Here is a 10,896-nt window from a genome sequence, read left to right as displayed (position 1 = left end):
TGTATGGATGCTGAATCAGCATCCATACAATAAGAAGAAGAAGAATAAAGACCAGGATAACATAGTATGGATGCTGACTCAGCATCCATACAATAAGAACTAGAAAATGCTGAATCAGCATCTATACAACAAACTGATGAAGTTCAATGCTTAAAGCATTGTTTACAGTTGGTTACAATTGCATAAAAAATGCTGGATATTGCCAACATGGCATGAAAACCAACTGGCCTGACATTTTACATTGAATATATGAACGATATTTGAACCTTCACTCAGTTCAATTAAAAGAACCAAAAGTGCTCTTGCTGTTTTCCTTACAAGAGACAAACTGATCAGCAATCATTTTTCTGTTCACCCTATCTTGTCTTGTCTTCAGCCTGTCTTTATGTACATGGCACACAGCAACACTTTTGAGGCGGTTTTGGGTCATGGTGCCGCATAGCCATGTTTTCATCCTCCGGAGGCTGCTGAAACTCCTTTCAGACTCTGCTGATGACACAAACAATAGGAGGAGATGAGCAGCTGTTTCAACTTGGTTTTCTGCATCTTAATACCGCGTGGCAAAAAAGACAGTTGTAACTAGGTCAGACACTGTGAGACTGCTTAAAAAAACAGCCTACTTGCGTTAGCATCATACAGCTCCCTATCTAACTTTGTTAACAAAGTTATACTAGCAGCTGAGGTGGTGAACAGGGTATATGATGGATATTAAGTATTTATAAGCAGATATCCACTGTGACAGTGAGTTTGGCTTCACTAATTTACTGTGAGGTAGTTTTTATTTCCTAAACCTAACTGAAATGTGACAAAATGTAATAAAACTGTGAGAGTTTAATAATTGCAGTGACACGTTTATGGCAGGTTCCATGACAACTGAGTTGTGCTACACTTGCTGTTGTGTTTATGGCTGTCTCACCAGGCCAGGTACACACAGTCCTGAGGAAAATTGACCCCCGCAAAGCAGCAGGACCGGAAAACATAATTAGAGTTTTGATAAGTTGGTTGTGTTGTATTGTATTTATAAGTCACCTGACTGATTCATACACTAAGAAACCAGCTTCAAACATTACTTTGATGACAGCCTGAGGGCCCACATAAAATTCTAATAATTGATTGCTAGACACAGTTTACTGTATGATGGAGTATCTCTATGTGAATTTGTTTTCTGCTGGCTCTCTGGCACACTAGGACACTTGATTAAAGGATTGAGTGAGGATTTGTCAAGGGAAGGTCTAAGCAAAAGTATCTTGTCAGTTTGTAATATTTTTTCTGCTTCATTACATTTTGTCATTGTAATGCAGCCCCACTGTAAACAGTATGAGAGCTGCCTATGTTATACCACACTATGACTTAGCTGGCACACTGAATTAGACTGAAATAAATCTTCATTTTTATTGCTTTCTTCTTCTTCTTCATTTGTATTACCAAACTGTTTAATTTCACCACACATCTGTATTCTACTGCTGACTCTGGACAAATGTGGCAAGGCCTGCAGCACATCACAGACTACAAGCCCACCACCAGCATCATCAGCTCCACAGACAGCCTGCTGGATGACTTCAACACCTTCTACACCCGCTTTGAGACTTCCAGCAAGGAAGCATGCACACACCTGGACCACCCAACCCCCAACCTCCCATCTATTAACTGTCTCAGCAGGCCAGGTACACACAGTCCTGAAGAAGATTGACCCCCGCAAAGCAGCAGGACCGGAAAACATCCCTGGGAGGGCTCTCTGGGCATGTACCAGCGCTGCGCAGATTGCCAGCGAGTTCCAGCAGTTTTATTCTCTTTTGTGTTTTCTTGTGCTTTTTTTCCTGTGCTTTCCATGTTTGCTTTGTTATACTTCTTCTGTAAGCCTCTGTGGAGCAGTGCTACTAGGAGTACAACTTTTTATTGCATTTACATTATGTTTTATACTTTTTTGCGAGCTCCCGAGTCGGGGGACTCCGGGAGCAGTGCCCCCATTGTTCACTCTCGAGACCAGCAGCTTGGCCTTGAGAAGCTGGAGATTCCCATGGAGACACGACGCAAAATGTAAGGCTGTAGGGCTGGAGTAAAGCACTGGGAGCGGAAACGGAAGTACAAGCCATGTCTACCATCTGTCATTATGGGAAACGTCCGGTCTCTCTCCAACAAGATGGATGAGCTAACGGTGCTAACAAGAATGGAAAGGGTGTACAGTGAGAGTAGCATTATGTGTTTCACTGAGACCTGGATGAACAAGGACATTTCTGATTCGGTAGTCTCCCTGCATGGATTCAAAGTAGTTCATGCAGATCGAAGCGCAGCAAAGAGCGGTAAGAAGTAAAGGGGGGGGGGTTAGCTGTGTACATAAATAACAGATGGTGCAATCCCGGACATGTTACTGTTAAGGAAAAATTCTGTAGCAGAGACATTGAACTATTAGCTGTCAGTGCACGGCCGTACTATATTCCCAGCGAATACTCTCATGTAATCGTGGTGACGGTGTACATAAATCCCTCCGCCGAGACACGCTGCGTACCTGCATGTGGAAAATACCGTACCATCCAGGACAGTATGGTGTTTTCCTAACAACAAGCCGTGGGTGAGCCCCGAGTTAAAGTACTGCTAAATGAGAAGAGGGCTTTCCTCTCAGGGGACAAGGAGGAGCTGAGCAGAGTGCAGCGGGAACTAAAGTACATGATCCGGAGGTGCAAGGCTAGCTACAGGAAGAAGCTGGAGCAGAGCATGGAAAATAACAACGTTCGTGAGGTGTGGAGAAGCCTGAAACACATCTCAGGTCATGGTAAAAGTCGAGATGGTGACTAGGTCGCGGGGGACAAGGCCTGGGCAAAAGAACTGAATCTCTTTTTTAACAGATTTGACTCTACCAAGTCCTCAACTCCAACCAAGCCAGCCCACCAATCTCACCTCCCCAGGTCAGTTGTCTGCTCGCAGCTGCTCACACCTCAACTAGACCTTGCCACTCCTCCCACTGTCATGGGGGTTTCTCAACATTCCACAGCTCCTGAGCAGTCACGACCCACCCGTCCCCTCAGCCTCACAGTGGACCAGGAAGTTAAGGAGGATTAAGGCCAGGAAGGCCACAGGCCCTGACCACATCAGCCCCAGGGTCCTCAGGGAGTGTGCAGACCAGCTCAGTGAAGTGGTCCTGTACATGTTTAATCTGAGTGTTAGCCTGGAGAGAGTTCCGGTTCTGTGGAAGACATCCTGTGTGGTCCCAGTTCCTAAAATAACTCATCCCAAGGAGCCAAACCATTACAGACCCATTGCCCTGACCTCCCACCTGATGAAGACCATGGAAAGGATTGTCCTTGGCCACCTCCGTGCCCAAGTGAGCCCAGCGCTGGACCCGTTGCAGTTTGCATATCGACCTGGCATTGGGGTAGACAACGCTATTATCTACATGCTGCATCGAGCCCTATCTCACCTGGAGTCCCCCGGAAGTATTGTGAGGGTCATGTTCTTTGACTTCTCCAGTGCTTTCAACACAATCTAGCCATCACTGCTGAGGGGGAAGTTAGAGGGGGTAGGTGTGGACCAACACCTGTCCGCATGGACCATTAACTACCTCACAAACAGACCTCAGTTCGTAAGGCTGCAGGACTGTGTGTCGGATGTGGTAGTCTGCAGCACAGGGGCACCCCAGGGGACAGTGCTTTCCCCCCTTTCTGTTCGCCCTCTACACGTCAGACTTCAAGTACAATTCCCACCAGTGTCATCTACAAAAGTTCTCAGATGACACTGCTATTATTGGATGTATATCTGGGTAGGATGAGGGGGAATACAGGGGGGTTGTTACTGACTTTGTGGAGTGGTGTGAGAAAAATCACCTGGTTCTGAACACCAAGACAAAAAAGATGGTGATCGACCCCCGGCGGAAATCACCAGCACCCACGCCGGTGAGCTTGCAGGGCTCAGATATTGAGATTGTGGACACCTCTAAATACCTGGGTGTCCACCTCAACAATAAGCTGGATTGGAGCAACAACACAGATGCCCTGTACAGGAAGGGCCAGAGCCGCCTCCACTTGTTGAGGAGACTGAGGTCCTTTGGTGTGCGTAATGTGATTGTAGGAGGCCACATGACAACCCTAAAGGGAGAGGACATTGACTACAGTGGAACACCAGTTAACAAAGGAGGACTGGTGGTCAGTGTGGGTGTGGACCATAAAGCCATGCTGGAGAGATTACCAAACTGGGACCCTGAGAAGCACTGAAAAACACAAACACAGAGTCAGTGGTAAGATGGAGCTAATGTACCCACACTGAAGGAAGGTGTGCTCAACTGGGCACAACATACAGAGACTCATAAACAATAGGCAAGCAAAGGCACTTCCAAGAAGCAAGAGCACAGTTGACAGGTACACAGCACAGAACGCTTTTGCTTGCCTATTGCTTATGAGGCATAGTAATTGTTATTGTGGTTAGGGCAACATGTGGCACCCCTTTTTTATAAGTAAGAGTGGGTTATAAGCATTACCAGGCCTGCACAGTTTCATCATCATGGGACACCAAACATCTACCAGTCAGATGGATTGGACTCAGTGTAGCTGCCACTGGAATCTGCAGTGGCTGACACAGTGGCTCTCACTGCACACTCCCCTACATGTATAAACAGATATTTGCAGCTAGAAATTGTACAGTAAATCTTTCTCTTCCAGTGCATACACATGCTCATGATGAACACTGGACAACAGTTGCCATCGTTGGATCCCCTCCATTCATCTTCAGAGGGCAGCAGGATGACTGTAAAGTGAAATGATAAACTGATGAGCACAATACTGAACATTACAAGAAATCCTGTCTAGTTACTGACTTACATCATCTTCATTCCCATCTTTTTCACATGGTATTTATACAATCAGTTTAGCTCAATTACTGAAACAACCACATATTATTTGAGACTGGACTGAGACTCGCTCTGAGAGGGAACAAAAAGGCTCTGTATCCTAAACAGCCACTGGGTTATTGGCCACTAGGAGCTACTTCAACAACAAATCCTATAATAACCAACGTGTTACCCCACAACAATTCATTTTACCCGGTCTGCTTTTGCATAGTCATCTAGTGTGGCAAAGAGAGAGAGAATTTGCCTTTGGATTGACAGTGAACACTGACAGTGGGGCATCAGCTCCATGGCACTTTCTGGTGTCATTTATTGTAGTTGCTAGTCTCTTAAACTCTGGGTCAGGACTCAAGTGGTACATGTATATTTTAAAGAGACTTGAGAGTCAGTGTATTTGCATTGAATTGGTCGTTGCTTTAAAATGGTTAATTTAATTTCTGTTTGAATGTGAGTTTGAGGTAGTGTTTGCAAAAAGATGAAGCACTAAAATTTTGTAAAATAATTAATAAGAATACATTTTTACAGATTACATTAGTTCCCAGGGCATGCCTAGGCCCAGAGAGGATCAGATTTGCTAAGTTACTAGTTTTGCCCAAATATGTGGTAGCCAAACAGGAAAAATGTTTTATTAGAATTTCAAAAGCATTAAATGGTAAAATGTAAAAAGTTATTTATTTTCCCAGTTTACTAGGGACGGCATAATGTTTTTCTCAGTATAATTCAATAGAAGATATAGGGTTTATAAATCTATTGAATCACTACATATAAATTCAGTGACAACAGTGTATGACTGCAGAATACTTAAAACCTAGTTAGACAATACTGGTATGACTCCTTCCTGTCCAAACCTTTTGTGCAACTAAGGTATTGGGTGCTATCACAACCTGCAAAATATAACCCACAGAAATTACATCCTGCTATTTTGTCAGTTTTAGATTAGCAGTAGACTGAACTGCACTGACTGTGTTGAAGTACATATGTACTTGCATGGTTTTATTATCTAACACTTTTCACCAAAATGAAAATGTCTTTGGCTCAATCAGCATCTGTTTCTGGGGACTGCTGTAGTTTATATGCTGTTTGCTGTTAGTAAGTGTTTAAAGTTTTACATCCAGTACTTTCATTTTGTGCAACAGACGCTGACCTGAAGTTTGAATTTTACATTTGCTGAATGTTTGTTAAATGAAGAAAAAATGCTTTCATGTCATTTTCTTGGAGATGCAAGTGACTTGTATTATGTTCCGTTTGTTTCATCACCCTTTGTGTTGTTAAACTTGTATGAGTTAAAAAATGGGTCTAGAGGGTTACAAGTTAAAAGTTCTTATACTGTATGTTCTGCCACAAACGTAAGATAAAAATAGATGATTATCATAAACTTTTGTAAAGTTAAAGGCCTATCTGGATGATGATGATGGTGGTGGTGATATCAAAAAGGAGACAGCTGGACTCAAAGAGACAAGAGACACCTGCTGTCAGTCCTACACCTGTTGGACTCTCACTTGATTCATTTCAGTTTTATGATTTCATTGATCTGCACAGGACAACATTGTTGATGGGTGACGAAGAGGTGCATCCCAGTTCTCTTAACTGATCATTCCTTACTTCTCAACCCTTTCTTGACCCAGAAGTTGTACCGCTGCACCATCTTCTAGGATGTTTCAGTTCTCTTGCTGATGTTGGGAGGAGTGAGGAGGCTGCTTAGACAAGACATGAGTGAGAGACCATCCTTTGTGGAAGTCTTTTATGGACTGACGCACCTGTTTATCACTTAGTGATTGTATGCTTCAGGTTAGGGAGTGGAGGAAAGGATATCTCATGTCTCAAGATATTTTTGGTTTCTTTTTCCATGCATGTGTGAGGGACTTGGATGCAAGGAAAAGACAAGTGAGGGAAATGTGGATACAGGTAAAGGAATTGAGATGTACCCTTTGTTGTCCTCAGCACTCAGCATGACTTTTGTAAATGCTGCTATGCTAACACTGATTGATATGCAAGGCTATAGCAATGGAACTAGTACTGTATTACAGTGACATGGTCATCACACGGGTCATATTGTTTGAATGGACATTTGAAAACAATACACTTCCTTAACTTGGGTTTTGGCTAACTGTGTAATGAATTTAAAAAAATGTTTGAGTAAGAAATAATGATTAAAGGGGTACTCCTGTGATTTTTTTTGTGTGTCAAAGTCTGTTGACAGGTGTTGGGACGTTCTACTGCATATGTGAAAACAAAGTTGCGTAAAAGCTTTTATTCCTCCAGAAGGAGCTACAGTATTGTTGAAAATAATAGCAGTACAATGTGACTAACCAGAATAATCCAGGTTTTTAGTATATTTTTTATTGCTACATGGCAAACAAGTTACCAGTAGGTGCAGTAGATTCTCAGAAAGCAAACAAGACCCAGCATTCATGATATGCACGCTCTTAAGGCTGTGCAATTGGGCAATTAGTTGAAAGGGGTGTGTTAAAAAAATAGCAGTGTGGCATTCAATCAGTGAGGTCATCAATTTTGTGAAATAACAGGTGTGAATCAGGTGGCCCCTATTTAAGGATGAAGCCAGCACTTGTTGAACATGCATTTGAAAGCCTGAGGAAAATGGGTCGTTCAAGACATTGTTCAGAAGAACAGCGTACTTTGATTAAAAAGTTGATTGGAGAGGGGAAAACCTATAAAGAGGTGCAAAAAATTATAGGCTGTTCAGCTAAAATGATCTCCAATGCCTTAAAATGGAGAGCAAAACCAGAGAGACGTGGAAGAAAACGGAAGACAACCATCAAAATGGATCGAAGAATAACCAGAATGGCAAAGGCCCAGCCAATGATCAGCTCCAGGATGATCAAAGACAGTCTGGAGTTACCTGTAAGTACTGTGACAGTTAGAAGACGTCTGTGTGAAGCTAATCTATTTTCAAGAATCCCCCGCAAAGTCCCTCTGTTAAAAAAAAGGCACGTGCAGAAGAGGTTACAATTTGCCAAAGAACACGTCAACTGGCCTAAAGAGAAATGGAGGAACATTTTGTGGACTGATGAGAGTAAAATTGTTCTTTTTGGGTCCAAGGGCTACAGACAGTTTGTGAGACGACCCCCAAACTCTGAATTCAAGCCACAGTACACAGTGAAGACAGTGAAGCATGGTGGTGCAAGCATCATGATATGGGCATGTTTCTCCTACTATGGTGTTGGGCCTATTTATCGCATACCAGGGATCATGGATCAGTTTGCATATGTCAAAATACTTGATGAGGTCATGTTGCCTTATGCTGAAGAGGACATGCCCTTGAAATGGTTGTTTCAACAAGACAATGACCCCAAACACACTAGTAAACGAGCAAAGTGTTGGTTCCAAACCAACAAAATTAATGTTATGGAGTGGCCAGCCCAATCCCCGGACCTTAATCCAATCGAGAACTTGTGGGGTGATATCAAAAATGCTGTTTCTGAAGCAAAACCAAGAAATGTAAATGAATTGTGGAATGTTGTTAAAGAATCATGGAGTGGAATAACAGCTGAAAGGTGCCACAAGTTGGTTGACTCCATGCCACACAGATGTGAAGCAGTTATAAAAAACTGTGGTCATACAACTAAATATTAGTTTAGTGATTCACAGGATTGCTAAATCCTAGAAACAAAAACGTTTGTACAAAATAGTTTTGAGTTTGTACAGTCAACGGCAGACACTGCTATTTTTTTGAACACACCCCTTTCAACTGATTGCCCAATTGCACAGCCTTAAGAGCGTGCATATCATGAATGCTGGGTCTTGTTTGTTTTCTGAGAATCTACTGCACCTACTGGTAACTTGTTTGCCATGTAGCAATGAAAAATATACTAAAAACCTGGATTATTCTGGTTAGTCACATTGTACTGCTATTATTTTGAACAATACTGTACCTACTCTACCACCATCTTCAACCTCTCCCTCAGCCAGAGCATCATTCCCACCTGCTTTAAGACCACAACCATCATCCCCCTTCCCAAGAACAGCCTAGTCACCTGCCTGAAGGACTACAGGCCAGTGGCACTCACCCCAATCATTATGAAGTGTTTTGAGAAAGTGATGCTAACCCACATCCAGAGCAGTATACCAGACACCCTTGACCCACTGCAGTATGCCTACTGGCCCAACAGGGCCGCCTCAGATGCCATCACAGCTGCCCTCCACTATTCCCTTTCTCACCTGGAAAATGGAGACTCTTACATCAGGATACTCTTCATTGACTACAGCTCTGCCTTCAAACAGTTATCCCCCACAAACTGTCCACACTGGGTCTGCACCCCACCCTCTGTAACTAGCTCCTGGACTTTCTGACTGTCAGGACTGGCTATAGGACTTCAGCCAGCATTATTATGAACACTGGCACCCCACAGGAATGTGTCCTTGGTCCCATCCTCTACACCCTGTTCACCCAGAACTATGTCTCCTCTCACAAAGACAACATCATCCTAAAGTTCGTGGATGACACTGCAGTGATAGGTCGCATCACTGCTGCAGACAAAGCAGCCTACAGGAGGGAGGTGGCCGATCTGGTGTCATGGTGCAAGGACAATAATCTCACACTCAGCAGTGGACATGAGGAAGGAGCGGAGAATTCATCTGGGGGGATGAAGAGGGTGAGCAGCTTCAAGTACCTGGGTGTCCACATCAGTGAAGACCTCACTTGGACACTCAACACCACACAGCTGGCCAAGCAGGCCCAACACAGACACAACACAGGCCCTTCCTTGCGGAGGTTGATGAGGTTTGGCATGTCGCCTAGGTTCCTTTGCAACTCCTACAGCTGCATCATTGAGAGCATCTGGACCAGCTGCATCACTGTCTGGTATGGCAGCACTACTGCTATGGGCCGCAAGCACCTGCAGAGAGTGGTAAAGACTGCGGAAAAGATCACCAGGACTCCACTGGGCCTCTCTGCAGAGCATTTACCACTGCAGGGTGTGTAGGAAAGCTGCCTCCATCCTGAATAAACCCACCCACCCCCAGCATGGACTGTTGGCCGGAGGTTCAGAAGTGTGAAATGCAGGACCTCCAGACTGAAAAACTCTTTCTTTCCAACTGTCATCAGACTCCTAAACAGCTGACAGGAGTTAGAAAGGCTATAAAACATGTAGTGTCAAAAGTTTCCTTGATGACAATAATAATAATAATAATAAGGTCTAGACTCTAGACCTTACTTTGTAAAGTGTCTTGAAATGACTTTTGTTGTTAAGTAAAAATGAATTGAATTCCTCTGCTATTGGAAATAGTATTATCCAAATTAAAATAATGGTCCACATTTACTATTATTGCCAATGCAGTAGAATGAAAACTCTCTATATTTCCCTTAAACAGTTTTACAAGCATCTGCACTTGAAGTTAAACCTGCTATGTTGCATTTATATTGTGAACAGATCTGCCGTTCTGTAATGTTACAGGTTGTATACATTTAGGCCTACACATAGCCCCCAGTTAAGGGGCCTTTGTGCCCTCTGAAAATGCATGAGATTGGGTAATCGCCAATTAGTCAGGAGCTGACACTCTCAAAAGGTGGCCCTGCCTGTCTAATTGGTGGCACTGTGTATTGTTGCCTGTTCTGCTCTAATGACCCTGAGGGTGTAATATATCATACTCATATAAAATTATACTCACACAATCATCCATCAGTGGCATAAAACACAAGCTATTTGTTTCAAGTAACGGCTTTACATTATGGTATAGGCTACACTCCTGTGAATGATTAGGTTCATTGTTGATGGCTTGCAGTCTTCCTTTAGGTCTTTGCATTGACAGAGTGCCTTACTAATTTCTCAGCAAAACAGTGTCAATATTGCACCCAGACATACAATAGTGAAACTTTGCTGTTACTCAGCAGTCTTACCTTGTTTGAATGCATTTTACATTCATTTATAGGCTATAAAAAAGTTTCAATTTCAAGTTGCCTCTGTAATAAAAATTAAAATACAAACTAATTGTATCTACATAAGTTAAATAGAAGAACACCCTAATGATTTTTCTTTGAAGCTTTACTGTTAGTCCCTGACTCTTAAGTAAAATGTGCTAAAATGCTTAAAAAAAATTTTAAA

At 43.0% G+C, this 10,896-nt stretch overlaps 1 long non-coding RNA gene across 1 annotated transcript; it reads left to right on the top strand.

The window, feature by feature from the left end:
* Nucleotides 1-4,067: 4,067 nt before the first annotated feature.
* On the top strand, nt 4,068-7,004 carry LOC109970387 (uncharacterized). The gene is made up of 2 exons (XR_002276410.1): nt 4,068-4,228; nt 4,650-7,004. It is a non-coding gene; the product is annotated as an uncharacterized LOC109970387 (long non-coding RNA).
* The last annotated feature ends 3,892 nt before the right edge of the window (nt 7,005-10,896 follow it).

This window comes from Monopterus albus, unplaced genomic scaffold, assembly GCF_001952655.1.
Source record: "Monopterus albus unplaced genomic scaffold, M_albus_1.0 scaffold196.1, whole genome shotgun sequence".
In the NCBI taxonomy this organism is placed as follows: Eukaryota; Metazoa; Chordata; class Actinopteri; order Synbranchiformes; family Synbranchidae; genus Monopterus; species Monopterus albus.
Note: the sequence above shows the minus strand (reverse complement) of the source record. Positions and strands in the feature narration are given on the sequence as shown.